At 40.0% G+C, this 20,288-nt stretch overlaps 1 protein-coding gene and 1 long non-coding RNA gene across 9 annotated transcripts in view; one reads left to right on the top strand and one right to left on the bottom strand.

Moving 5' to 3' along the window:
• Positions 1 to 20,288, top strand: part of CDH18 (cadherin 18) — a 787,224-nt gene that overhangs the window by 417,223 nt on the left and 349,713 nt on the right. The window lies entirely within an intron of this gene.
• LOC144588617 (uncharacterized) overlaps positions 287 to 20,288 on the bottom strand; it is a 31,460-nt gene continuing 11,458 nt past the window's right edge. Inside the window, exons 2-3 of the long non-coding RNA XR_013544239.1 lie at positions 14,828 to 14,965; positions 287 to 486 (exon numbers count right to left, since the gene is read on the bottom strand). This is a non-coding gene — a long non-coding RNA (uncharacterized LOC144588617). The remainder of the gene's footprint in view (positions 487 to 14,827; positions 14,966 to 20,288) is intronic.

Raw genomic sequence — 20,288 nt, 5'->3', positions numbered from 1 at the left:
GATCCAACATTTCCTCTCTTTCATTAGAGGATTTTTTCCCTCCCAATCATAAAAGCTTATTCCAGCATAGAATCTTTCCATCTACCCTAGGAAATCATTAGGTGCTCTCTGGACTACAAAAAGTGTTTCTCTGCTTTATAAAACTACAGGGCCCATATGATTTTCTTCTGAGCTTGCTTGGTGCCATCTATTCATGTCTTCATTTTATTCCCCAAGAATCAGACTAGTTCTCAGCATTTCTAAGGAAAATATGGGGAATCAAAACCATAGAGCATGTTCTTACTGTGAGTATTAGATAACATTTATTTTGATGTCTAGATATCACTTACTGAATACTAATCAAGTCCTCTTCATTACCTGGAGCCCGTCTGATTTTGCAGTGAAAGGTTAGAATTGTGTTTTGCTTCCCCCTTATTTTTCAGAAGGTGATTTGTCTTGGGAGAGAGATCTTCTGGTCCATTTGGGGCACATCATCAGTTTTTCATCCTGGAACAGATATTATATAAAAATAAGGATTTGCTTTTCTGATGTGAAAAGAGCTCTGCGATTTCCTGACTGTTCCCTAGCCCGATGTTCTCTACATCTCCCACCAATCCCAGCCAGCATTGCCAGTGGTGAGGGATTTTGTGATTTGGAGCTCAAAAACTTCTAGAGGGCACCAGGTTGAGGAAAGCTGATATTCCACAGAGAGAGAGAGAAATAGGCAAGAAATATTAGCTAATCTCTCTTTTTGCTGTTGTTGTTCATCAGAATGAAATTTGCATGTATAATTAGTTTCTCAATGCCACCAGCAAACAGATGGGCAAATAATCTGCCATGTTTACAGTGGGGGCATTAGGAGATGTGTCACTCCCTCCCTCCCCCAGCTTGTATTTGATTCTTTGACAGAGCGCAGGAAATATAAGTAAAATCATCCATGTTTTAATTAAAAAGAAATTAAATGTATTATTCAAGGATGGGGGAAGCTTGCTGCTCTGTTTATGCTGTGGGGGAAGAGAAGACATATGGGTCTACTTCATTGTTTGTCACAAATCATGATAAGGGCAGCTTTTTGTTGCCTGCTCAGCCTACTGGAGAAAAGCAAACAATCAAAAGAAACTGTTCCTCTTAAAGTTTCAAAGATGCTCTTACAGCATAAAGTAAATGGATAGTGTGCACATTGATGCACAGCTACAGGTTATTCTCTGGCTTGCTGTACAACACTGTTCATTAAATCAATGTGTGTGTTGGTGTCAACGGGCTTTGGTATGGCACCTCCTTTGTGTGATATTTCCATACCATCCTTCATGCCAAGGCTATTGTCACACAAATCTGCCATGGCATAGGGTTTATTTCTCTGTAGTGCAGTCTCATGAAACAGAGGCAGCTGGAGGGTCAATGACTCCCATTACGGTAAAGTGAAACAAAGGCCTTAGGCATCAAATTGCTATGGCTAGGATCGGATGGGGTCAGGGTTTTGCTGCTGTTCTACCTCTTCCTACAGTCGTGTGTGCAAATGCAGTTGCAAATAGCAAGGCCTTACTGGCTGGGGATTTTGGGGTATGTACTTTTAAAATTCCATGATGCAATACTGGCAGGTCTCCAATTACTGCAGTAGAAAGTCTGCTCAGTACAGCTGGTAATTCCTCAATGTGGAACAGCAATCTTAGTTGCCTGAACTCTGAGGAACAGGTTTTTCTGAGACAGAAGAGGGCTATATTTTAAAAGTTGACATCTGTTCCGACAGTTCTGTCGAAAGTATTCATAATTCAGGAGGTTTGCTTGTTAAAGTATTACTAATCTGTGTGATAGATAACACAATAGTGATAACAATACAATAAGATTATGGTATGCTACTCAGTTTCCATCTGTTCCATATCTTACTCCTGCTGCCAAGGTACAACTGCTCATTCTAAGGAGAGTAGACTCACTGAATAAATAAGATTTATTCAGCAGTCGATTCAGTGGGTCTACTCTAGATGGAAGCAGAAACCCATTTAAACCAATTTATTTTGTAAATGATAATGCTATGCTTTTCACATGCATATGGTTATTTTTAATGTTGGTTTAGGCTACTTATATATGTTTTGTACCACAGACCTGCCACTTGTTGATTACAAAATTAAGTAAAATGATACTACAGTATAAAAAAGGGATGTGGTGGCACTGCAGGTTAAACCACAGAAGCCTCTGTGCATCACTTGTCCCAGCTCCTGCCAACCTAGCAGTTCAAAAGCATGTAAATGTGAGTAGATAAATAGGTACCACCTCAGTGAGAAGGTAACAGCATTCTGTGTCTAGTTGTGCTGGCCATGTGACCACAGAAACTGCGTTCGACAAACGGCTTGGAAACAGGGATGAGCACCACACCCTAGAGTCGGACACAACTGGACTAAATGTCAAGGGGAACCTTTACTTTTACCTTACTACAGTATAAAGATAAATATAATAAATCACAATATAGTGGGGAAGATATGTGCTTACCCTTGCTCTCTTTTTAAGTCTTCATTAGCTTTAAACTGGACCCGCCCTGGGAAAATCTTCAAATAGAGTTCTTTTCCCAAAGGCTTGTGGTCTTATAAGCAGTATATATATATATATATACTGCTTATAAGACCACAAGCCTTTCCGGCATCTAGCCCTCACTCTCTTCATGCAGGTTTTCTTCCAAAGTGGAACAATGCACTGAAAGGCACAAAGCACACAACATTGCTGGTAAGAAAAGTGAATTGCACTAATGGAGCAGTGTATCAATCAATCAATCAATCAATCAATCAATCAATCAATCAATCAATCAATCAATCAATCAATCAATCACTCCCATTGCCAAGGAGGACTGAAAAGGCTGGCATGAAGATGGTAATATCTGCAGCAACATCACTGTTGCTGTTGTTGTGTAGCATAAAGTTGCCTCCAACATATGGCAACACGAGAAATGAATAACTTCTAAAATAGCCCACACATTAACAGATGTGTTCAGCACTTATAAATTTAAAGGTCTACCTTCCTTTATTGAATAAATCCATTTCATATTTGGTCTTTCTTTCTTCCTGTTGCCTTCAACTTTGCCTAGCATGATTGTCCTTTCTAGCAAATCTTGTCTTCTTGTGTTGTGCTCAAAGTATGCCAGCCTCACTTTCATCTTTTTTTGATGAAACTCTTCTACAGAGTTTAGGTTTGATTTGATTTAAGACCTACTTCTTGGTCTTTCTGGTGGTATCCATAAAACTCTCATCCAGCATATTTCAGATGAATTTATCTTTTTCTTGTGGACTTTCTTCACTGTCCAGCTTTTATATCCATCCATAGTAAGTGAAAATGCAATACATATATGACCTTGGCCTTAGTCTTCAGTGACACATTTTTGCACTTGGGAATCTTTTCTAATCCTTACATTGCTGCTCTTCTGATTCTTAGTCTTCTGATTTCTTGGCTGCAGTCTCCACCCGGATTGATAACACAATATACAAGATACACAAAATATTTAACCATTTCAACTTGTTTATTGTCAACATTAAAGTTATGTAGCTATTCTATGATGATGGCTTCTATTTTTTTCAAGACATAATGATTTGAATGGGCTTTTTCAAATGTACGTAGTTTGTTGTGATATGTTCTTGTAAATATGGGGAAGGTGTTTTGTAGGTGGTGTTTTGATAATGTAAGAGTTCGGGGTGTGATGTTCAGAACCATGGGAACAAGACTTCCCATATTTTTTCCTCTCTCCAATCACCCTTAGATTTTTTTATATTTATTTTTTAAAAGATGTCTTACATATAAGCAATTACTGCTAGATCATCCTGTCACCTTATAACAGAGTCCTTGTTATTATTACTTGCATTTATGCCCAATAAAAGGATCAGCAGTGGTGGGACTAGAGAAGAAAGAGAGGATTGGCAGAGGTGGCACCAGGGGAAGAAAGGGAAGAAGGGGAATGTGGGTTGGAATGTGAATTACACCACATCCACTATAGATAGTAAACTCCCAAATCAATCCACAGCCCCTGTGTGAGCACTGGCTGTGATTTCAAATGTAATACAGGTTGCAAATCAGTGTAATCACACCCTTGTTCAGCTTTGCAGTGTCCAGCCAACCTCAGGCTAAATCCAGGAAGCCTATAGCTTCATGGTAGCTTCAACCCCTTCCTGGAATCAGCAAGTCCAGTAATTACTGTTCCCTCAGAGCCAGAACTTGCTCTGAAGGGAAGAGTGACAGTTCTGTCACTTAACTGCAGAACTGACCAAGGAGCCAACACTGGGTTTAGGATCAACCACACCACCAGTAAACACACCAAATGTAGAAAATATTTTCTTGTATTTAAAGAGATGGGGGAATTACAAAGAAAAGATACTTTTAGAAAAATAAGCCTATTCCAAATTAAACACGAAACAATTTTCAGAACAAATAATCACACAGGAAACATAATGCTAACAGGCACATCTTGATTATACTAAGGATCCTCAACATAGTAGCAGACTGACTTCTGAGCTTACAGAGAGCAAGTCTTAATAGCACAATGGACTGACATCCATTTACTCAAACTGTTCTACTTTTCTACTTTTGCTCTCAGCAACAGCTATGGCACACCAATCATCTAGCTTTCCTAGAATCTTCTAGAAAAGGTGTGATCTTGCACATACCCCCAAATGGAACACAGCTGCAATTTCTTGGTGGTTAATCTCTCTAAAATTAATGCAAAGGCAATGGAAAAATGCAAAATGAAATATGGTTCCATTTATTTTGTGGCCATTTGTTGGGAAATAAACTTTCCAAGTCCATATTTATACAGATCTTATTCTCAGTACGTTTTTCATTTCTCATATATAGGCATGCCAGAAGTATGTGCCTCTACTTTCTCTGCCATGTGAGGTTACCCATGTGAGATAGCAAACACTCAACATCTTTAAGTGTCCACAAATGGTTTGTTCTTCCATTCCCCCCTCCCAAGACATGGTGTTCCATTTTCTTGTGTCTTGGGCCACTCTGGGAATCTCAGGCCTAATTCCAAGTGTTACTCCCAACTAAAATTGGGAGTAACACTTGGATGCTCTACTTTAGTTGGCACTGACAACTGAATTGAAGTCCTAGCAACATTTTATAGTTACAAGTAGAGATGGGCACGAATAAAAAAAAAACAAATCAGAAAATTTGTCAAAAGTAGCTAATTTGTCCATTTGTGTTTGTCAGACACAATGATCCCAACGAATATAAATTGACAAGTTTTTAGTGATTTCCAATTCATCTCAAAACCATCTTTTTGAGAGGCATCCCAGGCACCTAGAGACGCCCGCTGCCCCCACCCCTTCGCACTGCCCCCATTGCTTCCCTACCTTTTGCTGCCACTGCCTTCACTTCCACCAGTGCTGCCATCTTGAAAGGAAGCCTGGCTGGTCCTTGCAGGCCATCTGTCTCTGCATATGCACCTGCCTCTAGCTGAGAGGCTGGTGCAGGCACAGAGGCAGCCAGCTGGAGCCAGCATGGCTGCCACCCCCCCCCCAAAAAAAAACTCAGCTGAGGCACCCAGGCTTTTTGTTTGTTTGTTTGTTTTTTGCAGCAATCGGTCTGTCTAAAAAAATTATAAAGTTATCTTTCAAGTTGGCAGCAGCCAGAGGAAGAAGCATCGGCAGCAAACTGTAGCAAGGCAATGGGGACAGAAGCTGTTTCTAGGTGCCTGGAGGGCCCTTTTATAGGGCCAATGAATTGGTTTGTGATTTGTCAGGGAAAAAAAATGGAACTTCATAGTTCATGGGTTGTGGACTTTAATAAACCAAGCTGAACCATCATTGTGCTGGTTTGTGCCCATCACTAGTTCCACATCAATAGAAACATGAAGTTTTATTTTTCCCCCTCATATCCCAATAAGAAAAATAGGAAAAAAATATAGCTAGGAAGGAGGCACCCCAGAGTTTTTCAAATGTATATAAATAATAGTAGTACAACTGAATACCAAGTAGATGGGGTTAAGCCTACAAACCAACTAAGAAGTATCAGCAGTTGAGTATCATAATGGACAGTAACTGCTGTTTTCAGAGATGATGGCCTCATTGATATGTCATGTTAAAGTACACAATGAATCAACATGATTCCACTGTTCTTCCTAAAGGGAGTAAATTATTTCCAGTGGTAATCGCATGTCTGGAATATTCCCACAGAGCAGAAAATAGGATATCACTGTTTTTGCATAACATAAACAGTGGCAGTGTCATGATTTTTCTCTGCATGAACAGAGATTCCCAGCAACTGCTGCTTTTAGGTTCATTTGGGTAGAGCTGTGTGTACTGTGCATATCTACACCTACATTTGAGATGGGCACTTTTAATGGCTTACATAATAAGGGGCAGGGGCAGGATGAAGAACCGTGAGTGGAAATAACTGGCATGGTTTCCTGCAGATATTTGGACAAGTTTATCTTGTCCAGCAACAGAGAGGTTCTATTGCAATTCTTATGCTGTTTGTGCAAATGTTTACCTAGATTTTTTAAAAGCAGGGTGTATCTCTGGATTTTGTTTTTTCTCACATCATACTCTAAACTGAAGATGCCTTCACCTCTGTTGCCAGCTCATTCAACATTTGTGACACAGGGCACTTTACTCCCAGACTTGATCCAGATAATCTGACTGGCCCAAGTACTTGCATTCACCACTTCTCTCCTCAGGCTCCACACTTCTGGCTTTTAAGTCTGCTGGTGCTGCTCAAGCTCAGCACAAGCACAGACACCTTTGCGAATCATGGAATCATAGAAAAGTGAAGTTGGAAGGGGCCTATAAGGCCATCAAGTCCAACCCCCTGCTCAGTGCAGGAATACAGTCAAAGTAGATGTGCCAGGTGATTATCTAAGTTTTTCTTGAATGCCTCCAAGTGTTAGAGCAATCACCAACTCCTGAGGTAACTGATTTCACTGACATACTGCTCTAACAGTTAGGAATAAAAGAAACTGAGTCTTGGCATCTTCTCGGAATGGGTAGGAATGGGTGATCAGCATGGGTATGATGTGTCCTTTAAAGGTTTCTTGCTCATAACCATTTTGTGATTCTCACTATGCTGGGACTCTCTGCTGAGACCTGCCCCTGCACTTATGAGATTGTTTGGTTTCCTCTGAAAATGAGCCACTGGTCTTGCTTCCCCACTTTTTAAATATTCTTTACCCACTGTACTGCCCAGGAAGGTGCCAAATACTGTGCAATGTCCCGGTGCATTCTTTGCAAGAGTGGAGGAGGGAGAGATGAACTTCTGTGCAGGAATTAGGACTGTCCTGTTTGGTTAGGTGTTTCTTCTGCTCTTTCTAGTGATTTCTCCACAGGAATAGTACTGATAATGCTGCACAGCTTGTCATTTGTTTCAGGGAAAGAGAAAAACGATCATTAAACTTCTGAGAATTCCTACAGAATTTCCCTAAGGTTTCTTGAGGTGGTGGAAAGATAAATTTTATGGAGAGAAATCTTACTGTGGAGAGATGAGAGTGTTTCCCTCACCTTAGTTTATCTTTGAGAGTAAGAGGCTAAGAGAGTCACATCTCTAGTGCACAGACTTTCAAACCACCTCACACACGAAATCTTCCTTTGGTGCCATTTACCTAGTTGTTTGTCCCTCCTGGAGATCTGGGGAAATAAAGCAGTTCCCAGAGAGTTCAGCCAATGCTATGAGACTTGGCAACTTTACTTACACAAAGCATCATCTCTGGACAGTTTGGTTTGAAATTATACTGCAGACATAAGCAGCTGCAGTTTATAAAAGTATCAGGTACATTTCTGCTAAGGATGTCACCTTTTCTGAGTGATTGCTATAATTAATCAGACTATACCAGTCACAAGTGAGACGTTGTCACCCTTCAGAGTCAACAAGCAATTAAAAAAAATTCTGGAACCTCTGAGTGTTGGAGCATTTCTTTCTTTCTTTCTTTCTTTCTTTCTTTCTTTCTTTCTTTCTTTCTTTCTTTCTTTCTTTCTTTCTTTCTTAGCACTTCACTGTTTAAAATTATAAACATAAATTATAAATAGCATTCAATCAAGTTTAGAATGATTAGACTATTTTCAAACAGAAGAAGGCTACATTAATAGTGTTATCTTGGTAGTTTACACATACTTTTGTACACATGATGGGGCATAAATTGCATGTACATAAATGCTGCCTTGATTGAATTTATCCACAGTCACAGAAAATTTGCTTTATATTCAAGTAGCTAGCTTTATTTTACTTGATTATTCTTTAATCTTCCTACTTTGCTTTGAAATCTATAAAGCGACTTTCAGATACTTCAGCCAGAATCTTGTCCTGATGGGAAACACATTTCAGTGTTCATCCATTTGACAAGATATGTTGTTTTGGCTCCTCATAACCTTAGCCTAGCCTCTTCTGGTTTAATATTTAGAGCTTGAGAGGCATGCAGAAAATTTTTCTTGATTTTAGCCAGGGGACTGGTGTTGATGAAGTGGATGGTTTTTGTAATATATTACCTTATTTTGTTTGTTATTTGCTAGCACCTCTCAAAATATTCTGCCAACCTAGCAGTTTGAAAGGTGGGAAGGTAGCAGCGTTCTGTGTCTAGTCGTGCTGGTCACATGGACAAGGAAACTGTCTATGGACAAATGCTGGCTCTACGGCTTGGAGTTGGGGATAAACACTGTGCCCAAGAGTCGGACATGACTGGACTAAATGTCAAGGGGAACCTTTACCTTTACCTCAATGTATTTTGGGAGAGTCAATGCCAGCAAAATTATACACTTTTTCAGTGGGGGTAATTTTCAGGCAGCCAGTAATAATCCTGCATGATTCATTAAGAGCTACTTCCATTTGTTTGGCATGTACGATTTATATGATACAGTGCTAACATATTCTGACGTAGAATAGCACAAGGGCTACTTGTTCTTATTGTTTGTGGGTGTGCAACCCAGTCTACGCTGATTTCCCAAGTAATTTATTTCTAGTGGCTACTTTCTGTTTGATGTTTAGACAGTGTTTCTTGTATGTCAGATTTTGATCTACAGTGAAATCCAAATACTTTGGGGTGGTGCAATGTTCCAAAATCCTGCCTTCCCAGCTAACTCAGAGCTTCTTCTCTGCTTCTCTGTTCTTCATGTAGAAGGCACAGACCTGTGCTTTTAAAGGGTTTATTAATATTATATTCTGTTGGTCATGTTTATAATATGATATATCTCGTGTGTGTGTGTGTGTGTGTGTGTGTGTGTGTGTGTGTGTGTGTGTGTGTGTGCACGCGCACATATTGACATCAACAAGACTCGCACTCAGAGAAAAGTGGAGGAATTTGCTCAAGCACTTGAGGAAACTCTTCCAGGCCCAGCTGATGCAAATGAACCTGAATGATGGGAACATTTCAAGAACACTGTTTATAACACTGCCTTGTCCACATTTGGCAAGAAGACCAAAAAAAGATGGCAGACTGGTTGGAAGCCCATTCGGAGGAGATGCCAGCCATTGAGGAAAAGAGGAGAGCTCTAGCAGCATACAAAGCCTTCCTAGTGAGTACAACTTGCAGGGTATTTAAGTTGCAAAGTTCAGCAGGTTGCTAGGAGATGTTCTAACAATTATTGGCTTCAGCTCTGCTCTCAGATACAGATAGCAATGAACACAGGTAACAATAATCGAATGTTCCTGCGTGATTGATCTTCTCATGAGATGGCCTTGGACTAACCACTGGCTTTGCTTCTGGCAACCCCCTGTTTGAACTGATGATTCTTGTGTGGATTTGATTTGCAGGACTTGAACTTTGCCTCTTTTTTTCCTCCTCTCTGAACTATTGGTGGTGTCTCTCTTGTGTACTGGCTCTGGATACCCCTTCCAACACCCTTGCAGAGAATGCTCACTTACTGGGCATATTTCCCAGTTGGCTGGGCTCTTCCATCCTGAAAACTGCATGTCTACAAATGCTAATAAACAAGTGTCCTTGGGTCTTGAATGACAGATGTACCAGCAGATGTCACATTTTTGGTATCCAGCAAAGACCTGGGCATGGATTCAGAGGCTGAGAATCAGTGATGCCAACATAGGAAGCACTTAGTCTACAAATCACACTTTACTCTAGTCCCTAAGCCTAGCTTCCAAATAAGCAGGAGTTCAACAGACCTTAGAACCACTGCACCAGTGGCAGCAGCATGCCCAACATTAGCTCTTGGAAGGACAGAGGAATGCTAGGCTAATCGCACTTGTAGCAAGGAGTGAAGGCCAAGAGGGATATTCAGAAGAGCAGCCTAAAAGCTTACAATCCTTTTTTTAAAAAATCTTGTTGAAGCAAATTGCTCCCTCAGAGCTCTTCTACGTGCTGCAACATGAAGGCTGCCTTGTTGCCTCCTGCTTCACACTTGAATGTGACATCTGGATAGAAAAAACAGTTGTCTGGGCTGTAACTGCATATTCCGGAAAACCTGAAGGGAATTACTGTCACTGCACACAAAGAAAGACCTGGTGTATGTCCTTGCCCAGAGAACACATGGAAAAACAAGAGCTGCTGGTGCTCCCTTTCAAGCAAGGAAAGCTTCACACCCCTGGCCAGCGCTGGGAGGCTTCCTGGTTACCCGGCACTGGTTGGCTGGTGATGTTGTTCTCATCATGTGGGAATTCAGATCCAGTAGCTCCATTTTCAGTGCATGGCAAATGGGTAAGCTGCTGCTGGCAGCAACGGGAAGCTGGCTGGTGGACCAGCAGCTGTTCTATGTCATGCTTTAATACAAGGAGTTGCATTAACAGACAGTTTTTAAAACAGGTATTTTCACTCCTCTTTGCAGATAACCTTAACAAAAAGTTTACAGTGGGTCATCTGCAACCATGCAGTTCCTACGATTATTTGCAGTAATAAATACCATTTAGTTTGAGTCACATACATCCAGGGGATACAGATGATCCTGTACATCAGAAGACACATGTGGTTAGTTGAATGGGATCAACTTGACAATTGCAATGTAGATCCTCATCCACATCTCTGAGCACTCTGAAGGTTGTGCAGAAGTGTGTGTGAGTGTGTGTGCGTGCACACGCACGCATGTGCAGATACACACTTCCTAATGATATTTACTCCCTCATAGGTTAATGTTGCAATCCTATGTCCTGGAAGCAACCCACAATTAACACAGATAAGGGAGACGCAGCACAAAATAAAAATGTATAGGTTTGTACTGTAAGTCACGCATGTTTAATCAATCTGGATTGAAACTGGGCAATTAGTGAACTAACACAAATCTTTAATTAGTTGACAGTCCTCATTCTTAGAACTTGCTTCCCAACAAAAACTTTCAAGAACATTTGATTACAGATGCAAGTATTAGACAAATGATCTTCTTTAGCTATTAACTGCTAAAGGATCAATAGCCTGTTCAGTATGAAGAAAGTAAGGCTACTATTCTCAAATTAGATTTTTTTTTTAAAAAAAATGTCCCAATGTTAAAAGTAACGGTTGAACATCGTCTGGCTTCGTAAATGTTAAGTAGCAGAGTTAGCTTATTAATCAACAGCATGTGACAGTCATTTATTAAATCTCTGTCTATTTCAGTCTTTACTTTTAAAACATATGAGTTTTAGCCCTTAAAGTAGAAAAATTCAGAGGGTTGGGTAAAATTTTGCTCCTAATGTTTCCCTTTTATCAAAATGCTCTGATTATTGAGAAAAAGAAACAAGAACCTACTAGTGAAAAAGAAATTAGTGCATATTGGATTACTTAGCCAAAGATATATGTACAATTGCTTTTTAAGTGTGGTGCTTCTGGACATGCCTCCAGTGAGACTGCCTCTTTCTAAGGATTTTTTTTAAAAAAAAAATCTTTGAAATATCTAGTGTGGTAGGAGGATTTGATTAGATTCTGCCTTTCACTAACTGAAAGATTCCTTGAAAGATTATTCAAAATAACATACGAAAAAGAGGGGCAGGTTGAATAAAAGTAGGATAGAGCAGTAGTCTTCGTTTCCTGTGACAGGAAATGTCCATATAATAACTTCAGTGGTATTTACAGGACCATACTCACCATCAGAAAGAGAAAGTCACCTCAGGCTGTATTTGCAAAGAGGCAAAGGTGTCACCTCTGCAGCTATTTTTCCTGTATTCAACAGTTGTTTTCCCCTCTGCTAAATGACAACCTCTGGTTTGTGAATGTGATATATTGTGCTTTTCTATTAGAGATGAGCATTAACCAGGAAAATGGTGGTCTATGACAGCTTGTGGTTTGTAGATATTTTAAAAATGCAAACCACAAACTCATGAACTTTCTAACAAAATGAAGCGTTTCATGATTCATGCAATTCAGGACTTCCGGGAGCAGTAAAATAGCCCCCAAATGAGTTAGAGACAACAAAGTTGCAGCAAGTCTTCACCAGACTCTCCTCCCCACCCACTTCATTCATTCATTCATTCATTCATTCATTCATTCATTCATTCATTCATTCATTCATTCATTCATTCATTTATTTATTTATTTATTGGACTTATATGCCGCCCATCTAGACATTGTCTACTCTGGGCAGCTCACAACAAGCAAAGTATAAAACAATTGATATATAATAACAATTTTACAACAATTTACAAGTTTGACTAAAATTGTATTTGATACATTTAAGTTATAGCCCACGTATGTATTACCAACACTGATAAGAGTTTGGTGTTTCTTGCACGTTTCCATGAAGCATCCTGAAACGAACCACAAAGCAGCCTTTTGGGATGTGTGTGTGTGTTGCTTCATGGTTTGTTTTGTGCCCATCTCTATTTTCTATCCATGATTCAAAAGGTCAGGAAAGGCTTTGACTATTGGAAAATAGCCCTGACTATTGATTTTTATTAAGGTGAGAAGTGCTTAATTAATGAAAGAGACACTCCTTACTTGGTGACTCTTTATGAATGGTAATGAGCTCAAGAGGAATAGACCATCTTGTCTGTTGTCAACATTCAGGCTGCCCTTTGCTATATAAAGTTAGGCATTCTTTTCCCTGCTATACAATATTGTGAAGCAATATTGGGCCACTCCCTGGCATTTTGAAATGCATCCCACATTCATAAACATGACGTTTTCTAAAGAATTGACTTATTCATTACTACAGCTACAACCACAGTGGCAGAAATCCAGTTGGTTACAGTATGAAACATATGTAACCTATACACTAGGCATGGAATTTTCAGAAGTTTTGGACTACAAATTCCATAATTCTCCATTTCTAAAGTTTGAGCTGACAGACCCATGCCTACAGGCAACTAAATATGGCTCACCTGGAGAAATGCTGGAAAGGCTTTTGTAGACTGGCATAGCACTAGTTCTCTGTCTAGAGCTTTTATTCAGGTGAGCCACAAGGAGTTGCTCATACAGGTGAGTCTGCCAGGTGGAACTCCCAGAATTGGGAATTATGGGATTTGTAGTCTTAAAAAATCCAGAAATCCTATGCCTACCGAACACATACAACTATATATGTAATCCGCTTCTGTTCTTTTGTATGGTGACTCCCAGGGTGAAACTAATTTTTCTCAGTGTACATGCTGCAAAAATATAATCTGCACAGCAAGACTCATGAACACGATTCCTTTAGCCTCATCCACAGTGTCCCCTGTTGCCATCAGCAAACATGAAGTGCCTATTAACTTGCCTTACTTACAAATTCCAATGGTTATGATATATTTGCTATTATTCCCAGCGAAATCTGCTGGGAATGGCTTAACAATAAAGTGCTGGGTTTTCTGCTATGTCCCAAGGTTGCATATTGGTAGCATTCTAGGAAATGCTTCAGAGGCAGGCTAAAGAAATGTTTTTTGTATTATTTTTGCTTGATTTAAATATGCTAAAGAAGTGTGGCTTGTACTGAGTCTCTAATAGGGTGAATGTGAAAGAAGGAACTAGATTTTCTGCTGTAGAAAGAGAGAAAGCATACACACATGTTCAGAGAACATGTGAAAACTCTTACATATTCTGTGAATATGGGCCTGTAAGGAGGGATCTTTGAGCCATGGCTACAGTGCATCATGACACAGACTGAGCCAATTAAATTAAATTCACACAGAACAATTCAACAGAGGAATTCTGTTGAACACACAAAAAATGTGTGGCACTGGAGAAAAGCAAATAATACTGCAAAACTGTAAACAGTGAACTGGCAAGCAGTGATCTAAGTAAAGCAAGAGACTAGATATTAAAATACATTTACTTCAGAAGTATGGTGGTGAAATATTAACTCAGAAGAAACAAACTAGTGACACTTAGTGGGTTTTGATATCCAGGCTGCTGGTTGCAAGTCCTGGATGAACTCTAGAGGACTGGATTCAGATTGCAGGAGGTGGTGATGGCTTGGGGGTAAGCAAATGAGGATGAAGCAGTCACTATACTAGGTGGACAAATTTTGAAGGGAAGATATCGTGCAGCAGCAGTAGCAGAAGTTACACTGGCAAATGATATTTCAATCACTCCTGCATCCAGGTAGATCACTCTGAAGTGCATAAGAGATTAATTTAGCAAGCTAAGTGTGGGAGAGACTAGCTTAGCAAGTCAAGGTAGGTCCTCTGCACAGGAGCAAGACCTTGTAGAGCTTTAGTATAGTTCAGTGGTTTAGGTCTCTGTCTGCGGAGTGAGAGGTTGGGAGTTTGATTCCCCGAGGTGCCTCCTAGCCAGGGCTGGACTTGATGATCAATAGGGTCCCTTCCAGCTCTGCAGTTCTAAGCAAATGATGATGATGAAGCCAGTATGTTATGTGAAGCAGACAACTCAGACAGAGCAGAGCTGCTTTTCACAAGGTGAGCTGCTAACGACTGAAAAAGTCCTTAGCTCAACCTTACACATGACTTTTTGGGAAGAAAAAAAAATCCCTCTGCTCATTTGAAGCAGATCCTGCAAGGTAAAAGATTCAACAGCAGACATACTGTAGATGCTTACCTGGATCTCTGGACCGACAGTTACTTAACAAAGAGAGTGAGTGATGTTCACCCTTGCTGGAAGGTGGCACTCTGGTCAATATGCTTTCCCAGGGTGTAAGAAGTCCACAGGTTTGAGACTATGCTCCAGCTACAGAAGCTGAAAAAGGAATCAAAAGGTTATATGCAACTGTCCCAGAGGAAATTAATCACACATCAGGATTAGATGTACTGATAATCATAGCTGGCCAAAATGAAAAAGTAGAAAATAAAGCAGAAACAAACACTGTGGTAGAATTTGGAATTAGAAATGATGCAGAAGAGTGTCTCGTAGAATTCTGTGAAGCCACCCATCTGTTTATTGTAATAAATGGCTAATAAAATATTTAATTGGAAGCAGGGAGTGAAGAAGCTGCATTCTCTCAACAAAAAAGAGACCAGGAGTGCACTGTGATAGAGGCCATTAACTGCTATTTTTTTAATACTGTACTCTGATTGCTAAAGAAGAAAACTAAAACTATCCCCGTTATCAAAATATCACTTCAAAATCATTCCTGAATAACTTAAGGAGCGTGTAAAGAAGAGATTTGCACTCTGTTGACTATGAACTAGAAGAATTATGGATTGAAATGAGAAATATAATTAGGGGGAAATGTGAAAATATTATTCTTGTAACAAACAAAAGAAAATAAAAAAGATGGATGATTAATCTAACTCTTAAAATTGGTAAAAATGGATGAAAAGCAAAAAGGTGACAGAAATAAAATCAGAATCCTAAATGTTACTTTCCAGCAATTAAGACAAAGGGAGAAAGAGGACTATTATAAGTATGGCAAAGAAATAAAAGGAGATAGCTAAAAAAAGAAAAAAGAAAAACAAGACAGTTCTTTAAGAGCCAAGAAACAGATGGAGGATTCAGACAAAGCAAAGAGAGCTGCTTATACACAGTACTGCCCAATATAGATCAAAGCACTCTCTGGGTGATTTACAATTTAATTATGCAGACTACTTATTGCCCCCACCCCCAGTGAACTGGGTATTCAGTTTGCTGACCTCAGAACAATGGAAGGCTGAGTGAACCTTCAGCCAGCTACCTGGGATTGAACCTGGGTTTTGAGCAGAGTTTTGGCTGCACTGCAATACAAGGCTACAAGATTAGGGATGCCAAAAGATCAGAGAGAAAATATGTTGTCTGATCAGAAAAACATTAAGACAAAATAGAAACAATATAGTGAAGAACTGTCCAAAAAGTGTTGGCCACTAGGAGAAACAATGTTTTTTTTTTTTTAAGGTCATGCTTTTTGGACTACACCAAAGCCTTTGACTGTGTGGATCCTTAAAAGCTAGAGTTTATTCTAAAAAAAAAAGTGGGTATGCCACAATATTTCATTTTCCTCATGCATAACCTACACTGTGAAAAAGACACTACTGTTAAACAAAGTTCAGTTCTTCAAAAAATCTCTAGCTTATGGATGTGGGATAATGTGCTTCTATACCTGCAATTCAAAAAGCCAGGGAATGGCCCAGTATTGCTGCAAAATATTGTGCCAATGTTGACAGCAGGAAAAAAGGAGGCCAAGCTTTATATAGCAAAGTGCAGCCTTTGAATGTTGACAACACCAATGGCAGCAGTCAAGATGGTCTACAGCAGTGGTTCTTAACCTTGGGTAACCCAGGTGTTCTTGGACTGCAAGTCCCAGAAGCCCCAACCAGCATAGCCGGTGGTGAAGGCTTCTGGGAATTGCAGTCTAAGAACACCTGGATTACCCAAGGTTAAGAACCACTGGTCTACAGCAGTGGTCTCCAACCTTGGGCCTCCAGATGTTCTTGGACTTCAACTCCCAGAAATCCTGGCCAGCAGAGGTGGTGGTGAAGGCTTCTGGGAGTTATAGCCCAGAACATCTGGAGGCCCAAGGTTGGGGACCATTGGTCTACAGGATACCCTCTTCTGCTCACTACCATTCACACTTGCTGAAAAAAAAAATCCTGACAATTGCTTTGTGTTTGGGTAAGAAGTGGTTAATTTATGGGGAAAGTCAACTTCTGTGTGTTTCCCTTGCATAGTGTCATTTTGTGAATGGTAGTGGTGCTGGGGGACTCTGGTTCAACACCTTGACTATTAGCCTGTGGAGCATCTCAAGATTCCACAATTCCCTGTACTATTTCACATACACATGAAAAACCTGAAAGAGGTTGTCCAGAATTTTGTGATCTGGTACTACCAGTGTCCCGGTGATACCCAACTCCATCTGGTTTTAAGATCTTCAGGACGCCCTTCTCCCAGTCTCTCTGGCCCCAGGGTGGGGTCACCCAGGCCCCTACAGCCCCCTTGCCAATTTCACCCTAAAATCTACATTGCTCTCATAGACAGTAGAATTCTACCTGCAAAAATAACCTTACAGCCATGATATGTTTACTGTTTCATCATTTTAAACATTCCATGTGAAAAACAACAGTATTCTTGAATGGCCACCAAATCAAGGCGTTGGCCTTGAACAAATGGGTTCTCAGTTCAGTGCAGAAGTTTGGGCAAATGTTCTTTCCACCTACAGAGCAATGTTATTCACCTTCTAGGCATATCAGAAAAAGTCCAGTGTTGTAAATATCAATGTACTCACAAACCCACAAATGGTCACTTCTAAGGAGTAGCACACACCCCTACCTTGGTTCTCAGAAAACTAAACAGTATAGTTTGTTGCCTCTTACATTTGTCACTGAAAGCTGCTGCTTCACATAACCTTGCCAGACTTACGTACTTTAATCTCATCTTGGAAATGAATTTAGGTAAGTGGATTTATATATGTCTCTCTGTGTTTTAAGATATCCCCAACTTTAGAACCACTTGCCATAGCAACACAATAAAATTCCATGACATGTTGTGAGGCAGGAGGAGAGACGGCGTCACCTCTCACCGGAGCGCCATCCATTCCCACAAAGGAACTGAGAGAGATGGGGATTATGGGCTTACAATGCCTCCAAAGGAAACCTCAGAGGAGACCCTCAAGAGGGTGGAAGAAGAACTGTCCCAGAGTCTGAGGGGGGTTGGAGTAAGAGGAGAGCAGTTGGAAAAGGCGGGAAAAGGGAGAAATGAGGGGGAGGAGATCAAAGTGGCAGAGGGAGAAGAGTTAAGAAAGAAGGGAATGGATCTGACTGGGAATGGATCTGACTACAAGATCCTTGGACCCATAAGTGGGAGAGATCAAAAGTAACCAGGGAGGAAGCTGATCATAGAAGGAGAGCAGTGAAATCATCATACTGGGGAGAAACCGAAGCGAGAGAGTGGAAAAAGAGATTTAGAGAGGAGAAAGAAAAGGTTGAGCAAGAGAGAAGGGAAAGGAGTGAATGGCAAGCATAGGAGATGAAGAAGAGGTCAGAATCGAAAGAACCTGGGAGATATTGGAACCCAGGGAGCGGCCTAAGTGGGAGGATTTCCTGGGAGAAGCGTCCATGCCCCTGTTGACTATACAGACAGGGGCAATAGTAGAAGAGTGGTCACCTGCTGAGCAGCAGGGCTCTTAGAATTTAAGTTTGGGGAACCCTTTCATTTTAAAAGACTGGAAGCCCCTTCCCACACCATTGGAGGGAAGAGAGAAAGACTATGTTCAGGTTGATGACAATTGTTTATTCAATAGGTCCAAAATAAATGTTCAATTGTTACAACTGCAAATGACGTCTGTGTCTAATGAAGTTAATGCAAGAGACAAGGGAAACCCACCTGACTATCAAATCAAACCATCACACATGTCACAATGTATGTTCAAACTGACTTAATTTGATCATGACATGATGTTATATTTTATAATATGACCTGTTATTATGTCTTATGTCATGTCATGACAGGTCATGATGTGTCACAACATGTCATGTAATGATGTCTCATGATTTGCCATGACATGTTATGTCATGAATTAACATGTTGAGTTATAGCGGCCATGATATTACATGATATGTTGTTTTACATGACATCATGTTGTGCCATATTCTGTCATGAAATAGCTGAAAATGTCATGACATTATGGTGTGCCGTGACATAACGACATGACATAACCCAGCATGTTATGACATGTCATGGTGTGTCATTACATAACCTGGCATGGCATGACATAACTTAATGTGTCATGACATAGCTAAACCTGTCATGACATCATGGAATGGTATTGCATCATGGCATGACATAACATGGCATGGCATAAGCCAGTATGTCATGGCATGTCACAGTATGTCATAACATAGCTTCACATATTATGACATCATGACCTATCATGACATAATGTGACATAGCTTAACAAGTCATGATATTGTCACACACACCCAGTTCCCCTGTTTGTTCTTCCACACAACCCAGGTTCACTTTCGGGGATGACATTTATTTTTCAGCCCTTTTCTGCTGCCACCGGAGGATTTCTACTCACTCTATTAAATATAACTCTTAAATCAGTGTTACTCAATTAAACAATGTTTATTTAAGTATTCATAAGTAAATCATGTAAAGTAAATCCAGGATGGTCTTATTTTATTAATTCAAGAAATTGTGCTTTGGTAACATTTATATTTAATCATGTTAATCAAGGTATTTATTCATTTCTTATCTTCTTGTCTATCTCTTTGTTCTTCGCTAACACAAGACTGGTCCTAACTGCCTAAACTGCTTTTCTCCAACTCATATCCCTAACTCATCCCTAACTGACTCCAAACTGAAACTCTGTCTTCCATTCTCTGATATATCCTTATTCCCGCCTCTTCTGTACAACCATTGGCTCCTGAATCAGGGTTCCATTGTGATTGACAGGAGTGGTTACTGACCTGTCCATCACAGATATCATGGCATGTCATGATATAACCCAGGATGTCGTTACATAGCTTAACAGATCATGACTAGAGATGGGAATGAATTGGAAAAATTGTGATTTTTTTTTCTGGATTCATCAAGATAAATGAATCACGAATTACACATGCACAATTTTTTTCTGACGAAGTGACAAACTGATGTCAATTCATTTTACAATTAAAAACCCTATAAAACAAGCACCTAGAAACACCAAATCCACAGGAAATATTCACCTTACTCTCATCTACAAGCTCTGAAAGTTTGGTGAAGTTTGGGTTTCAGATGTCGGGATTATACACCCATAATATCCCCTCCCCCAGGAAAGTTCCCTCCAAGTAGAAGGTGAAGATTGGGTTTCAGACATACAAGTTATACACCCACCAAGGAAAGTGCCCTTTAGCAGGGGGCTGTTTTATAGCCAAACAGACTGATGAATCAAAAATTGCTAAAAATCTATTGATTCATATTCATGGGCAGGCATTGATTCCTACGAATATGAATTGACGAATTAGCAATTTACCACATTGTAGGTTATGCATCAGGACATTTAAATATTATTGCATATCCACTTTCTTTTTAAGAATAAACCATAGGATCCACACAATCAAAGGCTTTGGTACAGCCCAAAAAGAATAAGCATTTCTTTTTAACATTT

Source organism: Pogona vitticeps, chromosome 4, assembly GCF_051106095.1.
Source record: "Pogona vitticeps strain Pit_001003342236 chromosome 4, PviZW2.1, whole genome shotgun sequence".
Classification (NCBI taxonomy): Eukaryota; Metazoa; Chordata; class Lepidosauria; order Squamata; family Agamidae; genus Pogona; species Pogona vitticeps.
The sequence above is the reverse complement of the archived record's forward strand: the minus strand, read 5'-3'. Positions and strand labels throughout refer to the sequence as shown.